The sequence below is a fragment of the Desmodus rotundus genome, chromosome 10, assembly GCF_022682495.2.
Source record: "Desmodus rotundus isolate HL8 chromosome 10, HLdesRot8A.1, whole genome shotgun sequence".
Classification (NCBI taxonomy): domain Eukaryota; kingdom Metazoa; phylum Chordata; class Mammalia; order Chiroptera; family Phyllostomidae; genus Desmodus; species Desmodus rotundus.
The window spans coordinates 46087352-46108063 of record NC_071396.1 but is presented as its reverse complement, the minus strand read 5'-3'; positions in this window follow the sequence as shown (position 1 = coordinate 46108063).

Below are 20712 nucleotides of genomic sequence, written 5' to 3'. Positions count from 1 at the left end.
GACAGGTCAGCCAGGGGTGCCCATCATATTCCTGCAGTCCCTGGAGCAATACTCACTGGACAGATGACTGGTGGGCGGTGACATGTCGATGTCCAGCCCCCTTGTCCCTTGAGTAGGGTAACTCTGAGGTGCACATTCTCCCTTGGCCCCCGGAGTTGCCAGTGGGGCTGACCGTGATCAGCTCTCAGGGCTGGTGCTTCCTGGGGCCCCCTCCCAACTCTGCTCCTGCCACTCAGGTCTTCATGTCAGGCTCTGCTGCTGGACGACTCAAATTAAGTCACCAGCTAACCATTCCCTACTCTCCCCACCTCCCACCCAAGGCTCTGCCTTTCCCCGGCCATCCCCTGGTCCTGTCTGCCCTTGGGCCTTTGCTCAGCCAGGTCCTCCATCTAGGCTGTGCCGGCCCCTGCCTTCTGGAAGCTTGCCATTTTAGGTGCACCGGCAAGGCAGCCTCTTTTGGGGAGCTTTCCCGAGGACTTGCACCCCACCTTCTGCCTTCTCTGTAGAAACGAGGTATTTAAAAAATGTGTTTATTCCCTGCAGCACCCAGTCTAAAGCTCGGTGCTTGCACCTCCCACAGTTTGTTGAATTGAACTCCCTTGGTTCCCCCAAATCAGGGCGACCCTGACAGCCCTTCGCCAAGACGCCCCTCTGAGACCCAGTGGCAGAGGGCCCTGCGTTCTTTCTCTGAAGGCGGTTGAATCTCCTCTTCCAAACTGTCCTCTAGACCAAAAGCCAAGAAGGTCTGATAAAAGTCATCAGGCAACCAGTATATTCAGATGGCGACCCACGCACTAGCCATAGTGCCTAAGGGATAGACCAGTACAGGGTGAGTCTTTAATTCACAATGCTTGCTGTTGAGCCCTTACTAGCTCAGGGATCAGCAAACTTTTTCTGTGCAAGGTGAGATGGTAAATAGTGCAGGCTTCTTGGGACACGCATGGCGTGTCACATGTTCTCCTCCTCCTCCTTTTTAAAACCCTTTAAAATGTAAAAACAGTTCTTATTTCCAGGCAGTATTAACACAGGTCGTGGGCTGATCCCTGCACGTGTTCAGCGGTTCATCCAGCCAGCGCGCACGGAGCGCCTGCTGCAGGCCCGGCACCCATTCGGCAAAGCGCGGCTTCCGACGGGTACGCTTCCAGGCTGGGTGGGGACGTTCCTGGGAAGTGGGAGTGGGCTGGGCACAGCGCTGACTGTGGTGCTGGGCTGGGGACCAGGGAGGGTTGCCCCATCCTGCGCCCTCCTTGCTCCCGCTCTGCATGGCTGCTCCCCACTCGATTGCGATTTTAATTCCAGCCGGAGGTCAGCTGGCTCTTCCTTCCTAAATGGCTGCCCCTCCTGATTGAATTTGCTGTGTAATGGCATAATCTTATTTCTGCTTTTATTTTGGAAACGGACTCCATATTAACCTCCCAACAGGCCCCTGTCCTTTACCTCGTCCCACACGCTTGCTTCCAGCCTCTCTCTGGTTCTCATTGCCTCCCTCCCTCCTTCGTGCAACTCGCCCGCGGTCCTGCCTGTCTGGGGCCATCCCACTGATGCTCTCTGTCTCTCCTAAGTCTCCGCCATTGCTGGTTCCCACGGCCTCTGCATGGCACAGGCCCCCACAGCAGCCTGAGGTCACAGCCGGTCAGTGGCTGACCAGGTGTCTGCAACCCAGAGCTGGGTCTCAACAAAAAATTAATTATAGTTGGTACACAATTTTATGTTAGTTTGCGGTACACAGTACAGTGACTAGACATTTATGTACCTTACAGTGTGGTCACCACACTAAGCCTAGTAACCATCTGTCACCATGGAAACATCACAATTTTATCCACTATATTCCTCTTGCCTTTTTCCCTCATCCCCCCCTCTGGCAACCATCATCAGTTCGATCTCCGTTTCTATGAGTCTGATTTGTCTTGTTTTGTCTGCTCTTCCCGCCACCCCCCCCTCCCCCCCGCCCAGATTCCACGTATAAGTGAAACCGTATGCTATTTTTCTTTCTCTGACTGACTTATTTCTCTTTGCACAATGCCCTCTAGGTCCACCCATGTTGTCACAAATAGCAAGGTTTCTTTCTTTTTTATGGCTGAGTAACGTTCCGTTGTGTATGCGTGTGTGTGTGTGTGTGTACACATATTTTACCCGTTCGTCCACTGATGGACACCTCGGTTGCCTCCACATCTTGGCTATTGTAAGTGATGCCGCAACGAGCAACAGGTGCATGTGTCTTTCTGAATCAGTGTTTCATGTCCTCGTGCCCATTGCTGCGTTGGACCTGGAGTCTCCTGACTGTCAGAGCCCTGCCCGGCACTCTCCCCTGTGGTAGATGACTTCATGATGAAGTAGGTCCCTTGGTGTCCTTGTCCTCTTCACCTCAAAGGGGTGAGTCATGCACTGGTTATTCTGGTCTTGCTGTAGATAATAAGAAATGACACGTTCTATAAAAACCCTTCTCGGAGGCACGGATACAGATAAGTAGCAACCTTCTGCCTTCGATCTCCCTGCCCCTCTGGCATTCCTCGCTTGCGGTTACCCATTTTGTAGAAATCCTCTCTAACAAAGAGGGGAACTAATTTGCACATTCCAAAGTTTCCCTTGGTTTGCAAAAGAATTCATTGCCAGCTTCTGTAGAGCAGTGAGCTCCCTTGGTGCATTCGAAGTGGTTTTATTTGCAAGGTTCTGATTCGGTCTAACTTTTGGGGAGCACAGGGAGCCACGCAGCGCGGCGTATTCCTGCTCACCTGGAGCGGATTGCTACCCCACATACGTGCGGAAGAGATCATTTGCAAGTATGATGTGATGTTCTACCCCCAAATCCCACAGGCCAGTCAGTTCACGCTCCAGAATGTAGATTTCTCCTAGTCTTTTATCTTTAGCGCACCTGTAAGAAACTGTCTTTGGAGTGCAGGAAAGTCGAGATCTGAGGGTTTGGGTCGAACGTGAGTGTGATCCATTGAAGGACTTCTCCAGATCCCTCAGCGAGCTCTACCCACTGAACGGGGTCTGGCGTCAGCTTTCTCTTTGCTTGGAGGTTCCTGACCAGGTGTTCTGAGGCCCCCAGGGGTCCACCTGTGGGCGTGAGGGACCCACCAGCCCTCTGAAAAGGTATCTAGTTTTTCATGTCTTTGCTTATGTGCATTCTTTTGGGGAGAGAGTCTAGGGCTTTCTTTGGATTTGCAAAGGATTTGGGACCCCGAAAGACCCGCCTGTGGTGTGGTCTCAGGAGACAAGAAGGTAGATCCTTTGGCTTGAGCTCTGCTGGGTCCGGTCCCAGCTCCTGCAGCAGAGCCTGGTGTTAGCTGTTGCTCGATGTGGGTTGAAAGATTCAAAAGTGAATGAATAAAATGGTAGCACCAGGACTTGAACCTGGGTTGCTCTGATCCTAGAGCACTCTGCCCTGCACCCCCTCAAAGCAAAGAGGCTACTTTGGTTTTCCAGGAAGGCTGGGCTGGGAGCTGGGCACAGAGGAGGGTGGAAAAAGCTGTATTCACCAAAGACCCAAGTGCAAATCAAAGACCCAAGTCGCTGCAAAAGAAATCTCAAAGCAATAACCAGAGCAAAGACTATAAGAGAAAGACAAATAGGATTTTCCGAGGCACGTTCTCTCAGAGCAGTCACCTCTGAGCCTGGGGAGGGCTTGGGCCCTGGCCAGCCGTGGTTGCTGGCAGGCAAAGCACTGCTGAGGCCACCGTTGCGGGAAGCAGCTGCTTTGGGCTGCCTTGGGCTCCGGCTGGTGAGCAGAGCGTGAGCCAGGCTGCGGCCACGTTCTTCTGTCCCAAAAGTACTGCCAGGGCACTGAAGAAGGAAGGAGTCCACTGACGTGGCCGCACTGGACTGAGGATCAGAGGGCTTGTCTCAGGGCCTGACTTGGGCCCTGGGCACACTTTGCATCGCCTGCTTCCCCCTCTGGGTTTCAGTCTCTCTGTAGAAGGGTTACCAGTGTCTGGTTTTATTCTTCCCAGGCTAGCCGGGGGCAGATGGGAGGAGTTATGACCGGGTTTTATAAACTATAAAATGCAGGAGGCAGAAGGCACTTGGGGAGACAGGGGCCCAGTGGAACATGCTGTTCGGGTTCTCCTGTGTGGCCAGGCCCTGCGGTCAGCTGGTTAAGCAGATGCTCCTGGTGAGCAAGGGCTACCTGGGGGATACATGGGAGCCCAGGACTGCATGCAGGAGGCTCAGAGGGTGTGTCCTGTCACGAGAGACTCATTGGTTATTCAGAATGTGGAAGGAGAGTGGTTGGTCAAGAAAGTCGAGGAAGGAGGAGCTAGTGCTCCATCTGTGCCCTAAGCTGATGATCTGGCTTTCTGTAGAGAATAAATCAGTTACTAGAGCCACTTAATTAATTCTGAGATGCTGAGCCGAGCCACACTGGCTTAGCCCGCTCTCAACAGCAGAGCAGGCAGACACGGCCTGTGACCCATCCCAGAGCTCTGGACATGTTCCAGGTGACAGAGAAATTGATGTACAGAGTGGCTGTGAGTTCCTGACTCAGAATCTCAGATGGGAGATGAGCGATTCTCAGCATCCTAGGACCTCTGGGGTTTGGTTTAGATTGAATGGCGCTGCAAAATAGTGCTCCTGGACCCTGAGGCCATTTCCAATGGAGAGAGCAGAACTTTTAGGAATAGATGAGGTCCCTTTGGGTTGGTGGTTTCATGCTCTCCTGCACAGAAGCCAGAGGAAATGGACATCGTGATTGCCCTGCCTCGTGCTCCCCCAGGTCTAGCAGCCTCATGATTGAGTGCCCCTGATTGGTCCGAGTCAGTCAGGGAAATCCCACTCTGCTCTTGCTGGATGGATAGATGGGGAAATGGTCCAGTCAGAACAAAGCTTTAGTGGCCTGAGAAATGACACTCTCCCTCTGGCTGTGAAAGGTAAAGCATGGAGTTCTGGTTGCTATTTGGCAGCTATTTTGTGACCATGAGGAAAGCTGATCTGAAGACAAAATTAATGTATGGAGAGCAGCAGAACAGAGAGGATCACACAAAAAAAATGGAGCTGGACTTTCTGGAGATGTAAGACCGTAAATCTCCTTCATTGTTCAAGTCGGTTCGAGTTGGCTGTTTTGATTCTTGCAGTGAGTACTTTCTCAGTAACACACAGGACAGGTTGGTTTCTCACAGCCCTCTCAATCCTGGAAGTCAGTAATTCACCTTTATAGTTTTGTGTCCTGGGGCTAGAGCCGAAAGCAGGTAGAAATGGAAATTTGGGGCTGAGGTTTTACTTAGATACCCAAGCTTTTTGTTGGAGGTTGGATGCTAGAAGCCAATTTGTGCTGGGTGTCTCTTCAATCCAGCCATCACAGGTCCCTTTCAAACATGGGGAGGCCCCTCTTTGCATTTTGGGGGCACTTAAGTCTAGCCTGTACTTTGTTGGGAGTTGGAGATGGTCTAGATCTGGAAGAATTCAACCTGAAAATTTAGGTTTACTCTTCCAATGCTCTGCGGCTTGGAAACTACCAATGAGTTGAGAAAATAATCGCTCCTAAGTTGTGTTCTTAGCTCCTGGAGTCAATTACCCACACGTCTTAACATGACCTAAAATTGCAGCTTCTAAGCCTGTATGTCAGGGGAAGCCAAACAAACAGGCTCTCATTTTACAAACCCTCAGACGTTTCCTCAAAGGCCCCCTTAACTGTCTCTGACAGGAAGAAAATGAATGGGTGCAGCCGACAACGTGTAAAATGATGCTGTCGAGGTCTCTGCGGCTGACGCCACGTCTTCACTATGATGGTGGAGGTGGACCAGTAGGTAGCACAGCTGATGGGTGGCTAGAAAGGCCGCCACGGGTTAAATGTCACCATCATAGGCTCTTTCAGTCGGGAAATACCTGTCAAGCACCTGCGGGCTGCCTAACATGGGGCCGGGTACCCAGCAATCCAGGCTTGCAGGATGCTGTGAAAGGAGAGGAGCACACCTTGACCTTGAGGAGCTGCCCCCCCAGCTGGGAAGGAGGAGGCCCACGTACCTAACTTCCAGGGTGCACTTGAAGGCTGTACATGTTCTCAGAAGTCTGTAAGAAGGAAATGATTTTTGGGATCTGGGCTTTCTCAGGGGAAATGGGGCTTGAATTAGACTTCAAAGAAATTGAGCAAATTATTATTTGGACTGGAATTATGTATTATTGAACGAACCTTGAAGCAGCCATTCATTGGCTAGGTCTTGGTGATTTTATTTACCGAGGACGTTGGAATAAAATTTATTATAACAAGAATTGGCCAGCCCTGTATTCGTCCTATATTTAAAACATGTAATTTTTCACAGTAACAGCATAGAACATGAAATTTAAATGTAGGCTTCTTTATGGAGTCTTGGAAATGACTTTTCTTCCTAGATGGAATTGACTATTGACTGTGTCAGGTTTGGAGGTGATTGAGCAAATAGTATTTTCTACTTGATCTTATTATGTTTTAATCACATTGCAAGAGATGTCAGAATAGTGCAGAATGAGAAACTTCACAAGCTCATATTTCATGATGAAGTCAGTTTGTACAGAAATTTGGAAGGGGCCTCACTCACATTGATTTGCTGCGGTGATCAATTATGGCTCAGCTCTAACTGGCAGCGGTGGGTGTGCGAGGAGTTTCCACTGTGCGGAGCCTGAGGGTCGCCCCTCCGCACCCCTCTGCCTGGAGCCAGCCCTGCTGTCCCCTCTTTTATGGGGTGGCTTGAATCTGGAGGTCAGTGGATGAAATACCACTCACTGTGGCTCTGGTTTGCTGACACATCAAGCCATCATGGCTGAACAAATATTGCCCATGGGCTGAGTCATATTTTGGACTATTCATTTTTCTCGACTCCCCTCGCCCTCCCCCTTCTTCCTATTCATGCAGCCAGCAGGCCTGGGGCTTCGTTGCCTCAGTGGAGCGCGTGGCCAGGCTGCAAGCTGAAGTTACCTGCGTGACTTCTTGGCCTTTGTTCTCTAAAAGCCTGTGGAATAGGATGGGATTTTAGGAAAAAGGCAGCGTGCGTGGGGGAAGCGAGAGGCAGACAGCCTCTGCCCATCACCCGAGACGGAGATTGCCCTGCCTGAGCACCCGAGGGTGGGAGACAAATCCTAGACTTGATGGGGCTGCAGCTTCAGTGTCCCATGTCCCTGTGTGGTGGCGCGGAGTTAGCAGGGAGCCACCTGCACCAGACAGCAGAGGCGACCAGGAAGTCAGTGGCCAGTCAGTGATCCCTGGAAAGGGGAGTCTCTACCCCTCTCCAGGAAGCATGTAGTTGGGGTGAGACCGGGAGGACAGGACAGGAGCCCCAGAATGACCCGGTAGCCCCTTGACATCTAGAGATTTTGTGGCTTCCTTTCACCAGTGAAAGGACACTTGGGCAAGGCTAGCCATTCTGGTGTCCTTGGTCCTGGTGCCTCCTCAGAACACAGCCAGGGCAGGGCTGCTGCTCTTGGGACAGCTTGCCTCTGTCCAACCCCAGCGGTCTCTGGGAGCAGCCCCTCTCTCTTACTTCCATCACGGCCCATCGTGGGCCTTCTGTGAGGTCCAGGGAAGTGGGGGTGGGGCTTAAGGGGTGAGCTGGAGAGAAGTGCTGTCTGTCTGTCTGGTTCCTCTACAGCCGCCAAATACAAGACACATCTTGGCATTTAATGTTATTTTTTCTGCCGTGCTTGTTAAACAGAGAAGCATAATACGGGAAACACAAAAATCCACCTCGTCTCGTCTGCAGGAGAATGCAGAATCACTTAGTGTGGAAACCGTGAGCAGACTTGAGCTGGTAGTTCACGTGGTACCCGACAATGCTGCGTATCACTGTGTTTTCCTCAGAAACTTAAAATATTACCTGACATCCTATGAGTTGGCTGCAGTACCCGGGGGTGCCTGGGTGCCCTGAGAATCATAGAAATAAAAGTATATCGTCTGTAAGTTTTGTATGTTGTTTAAAACTTTAAAAGTCATTGCGTGGTATTATATTTGTATATATCACATATTACTGGACCCCGCTGTTGAACTTTAAGGTGATTAACAAGTCTTCTCTATTGTAAACATTGTTACAATCATAGCTTTGTGTGTTAATCATTGAGCAAATTTTTTTGTTAATTTTTTAAAAATTAAAAAAATGTATAAAATATATTGGAATGACATTAGTTAATACAATTATATAGATTTTGTGCATACCATTCTATAATGCATCATCTGTGTTCACCGCAGCTCCAATCTTCGCCCACCATGTACTTGATCCCCTTCCCCCTTCACTACCTCCCCCGCCCCTTCCCCTTTCGTAACCGCCATACTGTTGACTGTCTATGAGCCTTCTGTCTTATTTGTTGCTTTCTGGTTTAAAATTGGCACAGCCACTGTGGAAAACGGTATGGAGGTTTCTCAAAGAGATTAAGAAGAGAGCTACCACATGACTTGGCACTCCCTCTTCTGGGCACCTATGCCCCCAAATCGGAAAATGTTCATAAAGATACACGTCCCCCTATGCTCGCTGCAGCATCATCCATGGCGCCCAAGACATGGGCACAGCCGACGTGTCCTTGGAGAGATGACCGGGTGAGAGGGGGTGGCACCTGTGTACAAAGGGTGCACCCAGCCGTGGGAAAGGGTGAACACGGCCATTTGCGATAACGTGGATGGGTCTCGAGAGTATCATGCCAAGTGAAATGAGTCCGATTTTTTTGTGAGGATACATTTCTAGACTGGAATGGCTAGGTCAAGTATCGTCACATGTTCAGGGCTGTTTATGTGAATCACCTCATTTCTCTGAAAAGGTTGTGCCGATTTATGCTCATGTACACACAGAACGGCCCATTTTTTGTCACCAAACCTAAGTATCGGCATTCTCCTTAATCTTGGCCAGTCTGATGGTGTCTGTTTGCTCAATTTTTATTCCTCTGTTTACCAGCCAGCTGGAGCTTTTTCAGATGCATATTAAGCTTTTCTGAACATCCTGTTTCCGTCTTTCACGCATTTCCCTACTGAGTGTGTCAGGCTTGTAGCATCAGCCAGCCTGTTCCCCACCATTCTTTTTCCAAAGGTAGCATCTGAGTGCCATCCCTGGGATGTAGGCTGCACTCAGTGATTCCCTTTGAAACCAGAATGGGGCAGAGGCGGTGATGTGCGACTTCCAAGGCTAGACCAGAAAACACTGCAGTTTGCCCTGTGGAGCCGTTTGCTCCAGGGGACGTCGGCCGCCGTGTTGTGAGGATGCGCAAGCAGCCCTGTGAAGAACCGAGAGCCACATGGCAGGGAACGGAGGTCTCCTCTTCACAGGTGGCTCCCACTTGCTGGCTGGGTGAGCGAGCCACCTTGGATGGGGATCCTCCAGCCCTAGCCAGGCCTTGAGATGACCAGGGCCCCGGCTGCCACTGAACCTAAACCTCACAGGAGACCAGAGCCAGAGCCGCCCAGCTAAGCTGCTCCCACACTTTGGCCCTGAGAACTGTGTGAGATGATACATGTTTATTCTCATGTCAAGCTGCTGAGTTCGGGGGGGGTTACTTGTTATGCAGCAATCGGTAATTAATACAGAGCGTTTGTCTTTTCCTTATTGGCCCATGAGGGCTTTTTACATAGTGCAAATATCAATTGTTTGCAGATTAATATGTTGCAAACATCCCGTGGGATTTTCATTGAATGTACATTGACTTTATAATTATTTGAGGGAGAACTACAATGTTTACTTTCATTGGTGGAGAACGGTATTGCTTCTTCTTGTCCTTGAACATGGGTTTCAGTCTTCTTCTGCACCTCGTGGTAAATGTGGTTGTTTTGTTTGTTTAGGTCCCTCCCCCCTTTTTTCCTGATGTTTATTGTGGGGGTATTGTATATTTTTGTTAATATTATGAATGAGGTATATGTTTACTTCATACTTTCTGATTGGTGGTGATGAGATACTTTAACAGTGACTAGAGCTTGGTGAACACGGTGATACATTGATTCTCAACCTGCCTGAGCTAAATTCTTTGACCCTTGGCCGCCCTGTCTGTAAAATGGAGGTAACAATGGTACCTGCCTCCATGGGTGGGTTATGAGGATGGAATCAGATAATCCCAGTAAAGGCTTCCCTGAGTGCTTGATACATGAAGAACACATCAGAAGTGTTTGCTGCTGTTTTTACTAATAATCAACGGAGCAAATAAAAGCAAACGTTACCTAGGCCGACTTCCCTGACTCAGAGTAACCAAGCTGTGTGTTCATAGGGTGTGCACGCATTACATGCAATGACTTGTTTTCCCGGCTCTGAGGGAGCTTCAGGCCGCCCTCACTCTAGAGCTATGTGGTTTGACGGCCGATCTGACATCAAGCCCTTGGATTCGAAATCCCTTGTAAGCCGTATCAATCAGTCAGCTTTGTTTTATACCGTACACATGTGGAGTTATCACCTCCCGACTCCGATGCTCCAGTGTATGTGGAAATCATGCCAGTGACGCTTCCCTGAGTCAGCTAGAGGCTTACGTGTCTCTGCGCGAGGCCTGTGCTGCCCCGCACGCAGGGCTCTGCGTTTACCAGTTCCTTCGGCCCAGGGGAGGCTCCGGGCGTCCCCAGCCGTCCTTCCTGTCATTCAGAGCACTCCCTGAGGGTGGGGCCCCGGGCTCAGTTAACTCAGCAAACATGGTAGGCAGGGATGCGTGCCCAGCTTTGTGCTAGAGGCGTGCCGAGGTGTGGGGTGAGGTCTAGAGTGTGTGTGAGAGGCGGGCGAGCAGGGGGAGGAGAGGGCATGAGGGTCTGAGCCTGCGTTTTGCTGCGTTGGGTTTAGAGATGTTTCTGAGCCCTAAGAGCTGGTGGGGCAGGTAATGGGGGGTCTCCGGGGTTTGGCAGTGGTGGGGTTGGAGGAGGGACAGATTCATTGGTGCTGCTGTTGTCCCAGGACCAGTGACAGCATGCCATCTCCAGGTATAAAGACCTGTAATCACAGTGCAGCACTGAATGGGGGTCCCACCTGTGGGCACTGGTGGGCTGTTTTCATTCCCTTGCTGGGTGTGTTGTGGTCCAGGTAGTGCACCAATGAGGCTGACTTTGCAGTCCCAAGGAGTGGTAGCCCCACCTCTTCCTGGCTCATTCTGTAGGCCATTGGCTCTTTCTTGTATTCCAATTTGCATTTGTGGCCGGTACCTAACCGTCTTATTAGCATATTCATCCCATGTACAGATGCTGATGTACTGATGGCAACTTCTCAATATCCAAGGGAGGGTCGGGGAGACTGGGGTGGTGTACCAGCCGGTTATTACCACAGTAAACTTCATAACAAGCCCTCTCCAAACTCAGTGCTTGGCAACAAGATGCTCTCAGGCCTCTTCCGGTGAAATGTGGTTCAGCTCATATAGGCTGCATGTGGCTGGGCGAGGGAGGGGCACTCCAGGCTACAGGTGGAATTCAGGTCTGTTCCACGTTGTGAGCCTCCTGGGGCCCAGGCTCAAGGGGCAGCAGCTAGCTGGTGGATTACCAGACACAGGAGCCAAGCTAAGCCACATCTGTGTACTTAAGGCCTCTGCTTCTGTCACTTCTGCTAAACTTCCATTGGGCAGAGCAAGTCACATGACCAAGCGCCACACCCATGGGTCAGGGAAATATAGTCTGTTCATGGGGGTGGGGGGTGGAGAAAATGCACAGCCAAGTCACCCGCTGCAACTCAAGAAAAGCATCACAGTTTGCAGAGTAGGGATCTGGCCTCGGGCATTAGCTAATATTTTTCTCAGACTGGTAAACTGAATAATGACCTCCCCAAATTGTCCTCGTCTTAACCCCTGGAATTTGTGAATATGCTACATTACACGGTAAGGGGGATTTTGCACATGTGACTAAGTTAAGGGTCTTGGGATGGGGGGATATTATCCTGGGTTATCTGGGTGGGCCTGATATCAGGGCCTTTGTAGGAGGGAGGCAGGAGGAGTCAGAGGGAAGGCCACGTGACGAAGGAAACAGAGTGGAGAGAGAAGTGGCTATGCCACTGGCTTTGAGGATGAAGGAAGGGGCCGCTGGCCAAGGCGTGCAGGCCGACTCTGGGAGCCTCCAGGAGCAGCCGGTCCTGCGGGTTTTAGCTCTGCGAGGGGCAGTTCTTCTGACCTTCTGACCTCTTATTCAAGAGAATAACTTTGTCTTGTTTACGCCGTGAGTTTGTGGTAGTATTTTACGCATTTGTATTTCAGTATGTTTTAACAGACTCCAAACCTTGAAGGTTACAAAAAAAGTTCCAGGAGGTTAAGATACTGTGACAATTTGATGGCGTGTTTTAGGATTTGTGCAGGGCGGGGCTTCGGTCCCTGCTCACCACACAGGTGCGCTGTCCCGCTCTAGTCTCCGCCTTGCTCCTCCTGCCGCAAATGTGGAATAATGTATTCTCTCAAGGAATGGTGGCGATCAGTTCTCCTCTCTTCATGATGGCTGATTGACCATATTTTTGCTTCTCGTTGGGGCATGAGCTTAAAACCTCATTAGCTTATGAGTTCTACTAGCATTCCTACTTTTCAATTACAGACCCACCTGGGGGTGATGTTGGGTGCACCGGGTCTTCTCCGCGGGGAGCATGGACGAGGCAAGGGGGGCTGTTTGTGGCTGTGACTCGAGAGCAGGCTGCCTGAGGAAGGGTGTTCCGCTTGGTCACTGCCACACATGCTAGGAACTAGAGCCGATCCAGGACACTGTGCGGCCTGCCTTCCCTCCCTCCCTCCTTCCCTCCTTCCTTCCCCCCTTCCTGCCTTTCCTTCCTTCCTTCCTTCCTTCCTTCCTCCCTTCCCTCCTTCCTTCCTCCCTCCCTTCCTTCCCTCCCTCCCTCCCTCCCTTCCTTCCCTCTCTCCCTCCCTCCCTCCCTCCCTCCCTTCCTTCCTTCCTTCTATCCACCCATCCATGGGATGACATTATCTGACCTGGTTTGGAAAAGCTAGCTCATTGCTGACTGTGTGAAGGCCAAGCAGACTGAGGAGGAGGAAGAGGCTGGCACACTCATCCGGTACGGAAGTGATGAGAACTTCACTAGGCGGTGAAATCGGGAAGCATTTGGGAAGTCAAATGGCCAGGACTGAGTGAGTTTGGTTTGGGGTCTGCTGAGTTTGAGGCATTCGGTGGACACTGCCCCGGCCCCTGTCAGGAAGGAGGCCCTCGGCCTCCCTGCTGGCCTGGGTGTCGGTCGATAATGGCTCACAGCTGAATCCTTTCCAGGGAATTGCCCTTGGCCAAAAGGAGCTTCAATGACCAAGGAGTGACAGGAACTCGGAGAGAAGTGGTTACCAGCAGGGGAGAGTGATGGGCAGAGTAGGCAATCTGAGAATTTCTGTTGGATTTGGCAACACAGAGGTTGTTGGTGACCTTGGCAAGAAGAGCATGAGGAGGGGCAAGGTATGAGTTTTAGGGTCATGAAGGCCACATGGGAGGCAAAATGAAGGAGCTGAAGCTGACTTTTTTAAAAGAAAAATATTTATTTATTTTTAGAGGGAGGGCAAGAGATGGAGAAAGAGGGAGAGAAACATCAGTGTGTGGTTGCCTCTTGCACACCCACTACTGGGGACCTGGCCCACAACCCAGGCATGTGCCCTAACAGGGAATCAAACCAGTGACTCTTTGGTTCACAGGCCGGTGCTCAACCCACTGAGCCACACCAGCCAGGGCTGAAGCTGAGTATTGAAGGAAAGGTGGGAAGCAGGGCATGGGATTATTTTCTAGGGAGGGGGATAGTGTGAGCGAAAGAACCCAGGTTGGAGAAGTCACCTGGTTTGACTGGCAGGTGGGGGGAAGGTGCCCAGGCACAGCTGTCTTACGTGGTAGGCTCTGGAGTTAGAGCAAAACCACCCAGGCTGCGTCCATGCAGATACCTGAGTTCCACTGGGGTCAGGGTACTGCCCTCTAGTGGGCACTGGGCATTTTGCCCCCAGAGTGCGGGCCTGGCTGCTGACGCGCATGTTTTGACCTTGGCCCAAGGACCTCCTCCCTGTTATGAACACAGATGTAACGAATTTTTAGAGTGAGTCTTTTAAGTCAGTTTAATGCCTTGGTCAGTTTACTATCCCGTCTAGTAAGCCTGCTTCTGATACTTTTTACTTTTATTTTAACGTTACTAAACTTAGTTTCAAAGAATGTAATTCTGTTTTGTATGAACTGTACAGGAAGAATTTAACGCGTCTATCAAGTTGTATCCGTTCTAACATCTGACACTGTGGATTTTCTCCTGTGGCCGTTGTTTCTATCAAATCCAATTTTCCTGGGCAAATATTTACAGATCTGAATTTTATCAAGACAATTACATATATAATCTCTAACAAATTATACAGTGTGAAATTCTAATCATTACCAGTTCTATTTTGAGGAGATTATTTCTTCTAAGAAAAATCATTATGACCAGGGTCAGAGATCGATCGTTCATGTGTATTTCCTCACTAATTTGTTACAATGTGATGAGGGACTGAGAAGTCCTGGGTGACTGGATCGTGCGCTGAGTCTTCTGTCTCCGATTACTCTGAGCGCTGGGTCTGTGCCGCCTGCTCTGCTGGCAGCGGGTGGTGAGGCCGGGACATACTCAGGGCAGTGTGGGCATTGGGGCGCCCTGCCTGCGCTCCCCCGTCCTCTGCAGAGCATTCTCTCTGTGCAGCCCGTGGTGCTAGCCCTTCACCGACCTCCCCTGCTGAGTTCTCCTTTCTTACCCCATCTCACCGTGTTGGGAACGGTAGCTCAGGGCGGTGAAGGGGCATGACTGGGATTTGAACCCAGGTTTGTCTAAATCCCAAACCCACAGTTTGAACCACTGGGTGCTCAGCAGATAACCACTCGCTGCCAGATGCTCTTTGGCATGCAGGGTTGTTGGTTATGCTCACAGAGAATCTCGCCTTATCCACACACACACACACACACACACACACACACACACACACACACACACACAGAGCCCCACTGTGGAAACAAAGGCTCAGGGGTAGAAGGACGAGTCCAGGGTCAAGTCGGCACTGAACAGCACAGGGGGCTAGAACCCGGGTTCTCAGCCCCCCTTTGCCAACAACCTTTGCTGGTGGCCGCCACTCAGTTTAGCTCAGCTCCTGGACAAGGGTCTTTGGATCTTCCCCAGCTCAATGAGCAGCGGGTTTGATGGGGAAGCCAGGCAGTGGGAGTTGCCAGAGACTGTGGATTCCCTTTGTTTCAAAGAAATTGGGAGGCAATGTCCTGGCGATGGGACCTGTCACATCACTGGCTAAAAGGGACCGTGTCCAGCAGTTGCCACATGCCCATTCCGGGGCCTGGTGCTTCTTGCAGGGTCTAATTTCCCCATCGGAAAGAGCTGAGTGGGACCTCCGCACCCCTGGCCCCTTCCTGTGGGCGCTGAGCCGGGAGCGGAGGAGGGGCTGCCTCTTTGGTTTGTGGGCTGGGAACACACACCAGCTACCTTTTTGGCTTCCATGGTGAATAATGCGCGGAGGTACTTCAAGTCCTGAAATGATTGAGAAGAAGGCTTCTTCTTTGTGTTGCTGTAACATATTTACTTTCTCTGATTACAGAAGAAATGCTGCTTCACTGTGGTGCAGTGCTCCTTTAAGGGGCTATTTCATAGCAACCATCATAATAGTAGGAGAACAAGAGAAAGGCCTGTTTTTTTTCTTTCTTTCTTGAAAATGCACATTCGCACAAAGGAAGGGCTCAGAGCACAATAAAATAACCACACACTTGACCTAATTAGACGGAGAAAGCTGACTGGCTGGTAACAGGCTGGGGCGGCTTTCCTCCACGTGGGATTCTGGGGCGCCCGTGCTGGCTGCACTGACCCTCAAACCCCACTGTCCCCCACAACCTCTGCTCAGTGACAAGCGGTCACAGTTACATACGCAAGGGAAGAGGACTTTCAAAACCCTGCAGCTTGGGTAGTTTCCACTAATGCTAAGAAGGCAAGTCTGTTGTGAGAGGGAATGTGACTGGTGGTGGCCGGGAAAAACCCGGAGGGTCAGCCGGAGGGTCCCTGCCTTTGCTGATCTTCCCTGTCCCCAGTGGTCTGGCTGAGGGCCACCTGGTGGCTGGGCTAATCATAAGGTGATAACTTCACTCTTTGAAGCTGGAGATACTCCTTCTGTTTCTAATATTCCGCCCCCAAAGGAGGCCCCACAGCCAAGGACCCGGTTCGGATAGAGCGTTTTTAGCAGGTTTGGCAAAGGCAGGCCAAACTGGGTCTCTTTGCCAGTCATCCTCTCTGGGGGCCACGTGGACTTCTCCTTGGCTTAGCATCTCAGATGGCCGACCCTCCTGGGAGGGTGCCTGGGAGACACGCCAGCCTTCCGGCAACCTCTGCCTCCCCAGACCTGAGCCTCCATTAGCAGACAAGATGCACAGAAAGTCTGAATCACTGACCACCCCCCGCCCCAGCCAGTGAGTCCTCCTTTGTTTGACTCCATTAGCAACTGACCTGCCAGACTTGCGGGATAAAGATTCTAAACCCCATGGGCGGGCGCCTCCCAGCTTTCACAGGAGCAGCCGGTCTGTGCTCCCTCGCAGACAGCTTTGGGCCGCGGAGGAGGGAATGGTGGTTGCGTGTCCCAGAAGCATTTTGTGAAAGGACTATTTATTCTAGGCACAGTCTATTTGGCCCGGTGCCTCTCAGACAGTCAGTGATTCCGGTTTGTTTATGATTATCCTCGCCCCTCCCCCTCCATCTGCCACGGGAGCTTGTGCCTTGCGCTGCAGCCGCCCCACGGAACGTGGGAGCATCTGTCTCTCTAATGACCAGCCGGGGCAATCTCTGCTGCTCAATATGGCTAGATGAAGAAAACATTTAATTCCTGCGACACAGGGCACTCCAAAGCCAGATTTGACAACTGGGCCATTGAACACTAGTATTTCACAATTTCCTTCGATAACAAACAGAAACACTTCTCACTCCCAGAGGAATGTATTTACAAGATGGGATGTTGATAACTAGGCGCCCAGAGTGACAAATGGTTCTGAAACACGATCAGTGTTGACTTTGATGAGCAGAACGGCCCTCTGTCAGATGGAAGGCTCCCAGAGTGCCTGGTTCCTAGCCTGCAGAGCCCGTAGAAGTCTTAGGGAGTCCTTCTGGGGGCCTTCTTGTGGTCTGAGGAGACCGCTTTCGGGTGAGGGCCTCTGGGACAGGTGTGAGTGGCAGGTAGGAGCTCTGAGGGAGGGGGACCCCGGAGAGCTTCATGGAGAGGTGGGAGCACAGAGGGAGGTGAAGGGTGGGAAAGGCCTTGGTAAGCGGGGAGCTGGGGGACAGAGAGGGCGAAGACGTCCGCGCTGCGGTTTATGGTAAACCTGAGGCGTGGCTGCGTGGGGACCTGGGTGGAGGGGGCTGCTCGGTGGGCAGGGAGAGGGTGGTGGATGAGTTCACAGGGCTGTGGTCTTCTGACCTTGGCTGAGGAAGATTGACCGACTCATGGTCATGGGTGGAAGCAGAGGGAGGGTGTGCCTCCCGCGGGGCCCCAGAGGCAAGGATGAACAGCGAGACTCCTGTGAGAGAGGCTTACCGTGTGGGGGCCCTGGGCCCCTCGCCTTGGGGATGTTCCCGTAGAAGAATCATCACAGAGGCGGGTTGGCCTCACAGAAGCCTGGGACAGGGAGGCGGTCAGGCTGAGGAGCCCTCGGACGGTGGGGTTCTGGCTCCCGTTCTAGAGACTCATTCTCCCGCCTCATGGACATGACCCAGAGCCTGTGATCCAGGGAGGCTCCCCGGCCCTCACCTGCGATGTTCCTGCGAGTGCTGGACCTCCCTGGCCCCTTTTGGGCTCCACATGGGAGGGGGGCCTGGGCTATAGTGGGAGGGAGGGAAAGCTGGGTGGAGTCAGAACCTCTCCTTTCTTTTTTTTAAAGAGATATAAATATTTTTAGAGCAAGCAGAAGAGGAGAAAGAGAAGGAGAGAAACATCAATGTGTGGTTGCCTCTCGTGTGCCCCTTACAGGGGACCTGGCCTGTAACCAAGGCATGTGCCCTGACTGGGAATTGAACTGGTGACCCTTTGGTTTGCAGCCCATGCTCGATCCACTGAGCCACACCAGCCAGGGCAGAACCTCTCCTTTCACCTCAGGAGATGGCAGCCGTGTCCCCAGATGGGAACCATGACGAACGGGCACAGAGAGTGTGCTATGGTTCTTCAAAAAAGCCCCTGCCACCAAAGCCTGCATAATTCCCCAGTGCTCTGGGCTTTTATGAACAACTATTGGTGGAGCAAGCACCTGCCCTGGATTTTTTTTTAGGTAATTAGTAGGTCAGGCACCTACCAGAAAAGAGGATTTCTTGGGGTCCCTCTGGGTCCTGTGCCCTCCCGGTACTGTCCCCTCCTGGCACTGCTTTGTGAAAAACTCACCTGGCTTAACTTGCTTTGAGGGTCCCAGCATGGTGCTGCCCCCCTCTCCCTGCCCCAACACACATGCATCCCAGCAACCTTCAGCCAGCCCGCCTGCCCACGGCGCAGGGAACCCCTGTGGGTCCGCGTGGGGAATCCTGGAGAGAAGACTTGGTGAGCCGTTTCCCTCCACAGAGCACATCGAACTTAAGAAGGAGGCGAATTAAATGAACTTTGTTAAGAGATTTTCATCATGTTTCCTGAGCTGTTAAAAATACCAGGCCTAAGTCCTTCTGCCCTAAACCCCACTGAGGTCACCTCTAAGGATTAGGGTGACTTGGGGACGATGCAATGCTTTTCCTTGGGACACTTCCACCCAGCCCCAGGCTGAGAAGAATGGTGGGGTCCTGGGGTGGGGGGCAGGGAAGAGCTGACCTGCTAGACACACCCGGGGGGCTGGTTCCCAGCTGCCCCTCACTAATGAAATGGGCGGTGATCCCTGCTCTCTCCCCTCCTCAGAGATGGTGAGGCTTCGGAAAGGGCGAACTGGGAACTGACTGTCAGTCACCAGTGTCACGCGGGTGCCTCGGCCATTTGCTTGCAGCCCAAGGCTGTTGTGTCCTTGAACGGTTGTGTCCTTGAACGGCTGGACCCTTGAGCGGGTTGTGCAGGGTCAGAGGTGTCAGCTGAGGGAGCAGTGGGGGCTGAAATCCAGTGTGCACTGAGGCACCAACCTGTTGCTCTTGGGGCTGCGTCTGCCCAGCGGGCACATTCTCTGAGTCATAGGAAAGAATAGGCTGGTGGTGGCACTGGCTGGGGAGCCCCAGGCTGGTCTCTGAGCAGGGTGTGGTCACTCAGATCTGCACCTGTGAGTCCCTCTAGGGAAGAGCACCCCTGCCCTGACTCCATGTACTTCGGCTTCTTGGTTGGTAGCCGCTACTCCCAAGGCCCCGCCCCTGCCCCAGGTGCAACTGCTTGGAAGCTCACCCTTCAGGGTCACAGAGCCCGGCCGAAGGCCTTGGCCAGGCAGTGCTCACTGATCAAGATTGGCTCCTCTGACCCAGTATCTACCTATAACCAACCCACTCCCAGAAAGATTCCTCCACCTCCGACGTCATCCCCGGTGCCGAGCCCTGGTCCTGGCACCAAACCTGCCATGCCCGGGGGCTGGCTCTGTGCCTTCCCACCTCTGCTCTCCATGGGGCCCCACATTTGCATCTCCACCTCTACTACAAGAGAGCTGCTCTGGAAAAATCTCTCACCCATAGTCTTAACTCTCTTTCTCCCCGCCCCCTTCTGCCTTTTCACCACACGGCCGATGCCCCAGCTTCAGAAGGCCTGCCTGGGTCACCATGTGGGGTTGGGCTGTTTTAAGGAGAAGCTCTTTTGGCTGACCTCGCTGCCTTCAGCCAGAGCCAAGGCCCTCTCCACGGAGCCAGCCGAATACCTCAGCAGCTCATGGGGAGAGGTGAGAGTCCCCAATTAGCACTTCAGAAACTTCCTTTTCCCTCTATGCATAAATTCCTGGAGGAGAGTCTACAGGGGGTAGGGAGCCGGTGGTTGGAGGCAGGGTTTAGGGGTTCAAAACTGAGTACCCCAGCTATCTGACCACCGTTAGGACTCCCCACCTATTACCCACCACATCAGTCTGTCTGAAGACATTCTCCGGCTTTAGTCCCGCGCCAGCCCCCTCCTGGCCGCCCCCAGGACCCTGGCGGGGCCTGAGGCCTGGAGAAGGGGCGGAGACAGTCCAGGATCCACACACTGTGGCCCAGAGGCTCTTTAGGTGCTAATAAAAACAAAAAGAAAATTAACCCAGATTCATTCTCTAATCACTAGATCTTATTAGAGCCTGATTATGTAATCTATCTAGGTTTATATTCTCTCTTAACCTGCTTTTTCAAATTAGCGAGAATGGGGCTGGAGAGCCCAGGCTGGACTCTCACATGTGGAGGAGGTGGGTGAGTTGAGGCAATTTACTGTGAGCACAGCTCGGGGAGAACCAGAGGTCTCCGCACGGAAGGGAGGTGGCTGCTAAGCGTGCTCGCTTTGTGTTGTGGGACTTGCAATTAGGATCGATCAGCATGGTAGTAAAGTGTCACTAAATTGCCAGGTGCCACAGCTCTGGTAGACTCACCGCCTCAGGGTTCTCTGGGGGCAGTCCTTCGGTTTCCAGGGGCCTGCCACAGCTAGCTACAGAAAGTTGGGAAGGGGAACAAGATGCTTCTCTGGAATGATGTGGGTGACAAATTTAATGCATTGGCCTAACCCTGAGCTCCAGAATTCTCGGCTCTGCTTTCTCCGCTCCTACTGCTGCAGAGGGCAGGAGTTCCCAGTCCCCACAGCACACCTGTGGGCGCGAGTCCACATTAGGCAACAGAAAGCGATAGCATGAGCAGGCGCAGGCAAGCCACAGCCTCTCACCTGTGTGCTTCACGGTCAGGGAGAAGCTTCTCACGTCTCCTCACAGTGCCCCTGATGGCCTGGAGGAGCTATTGG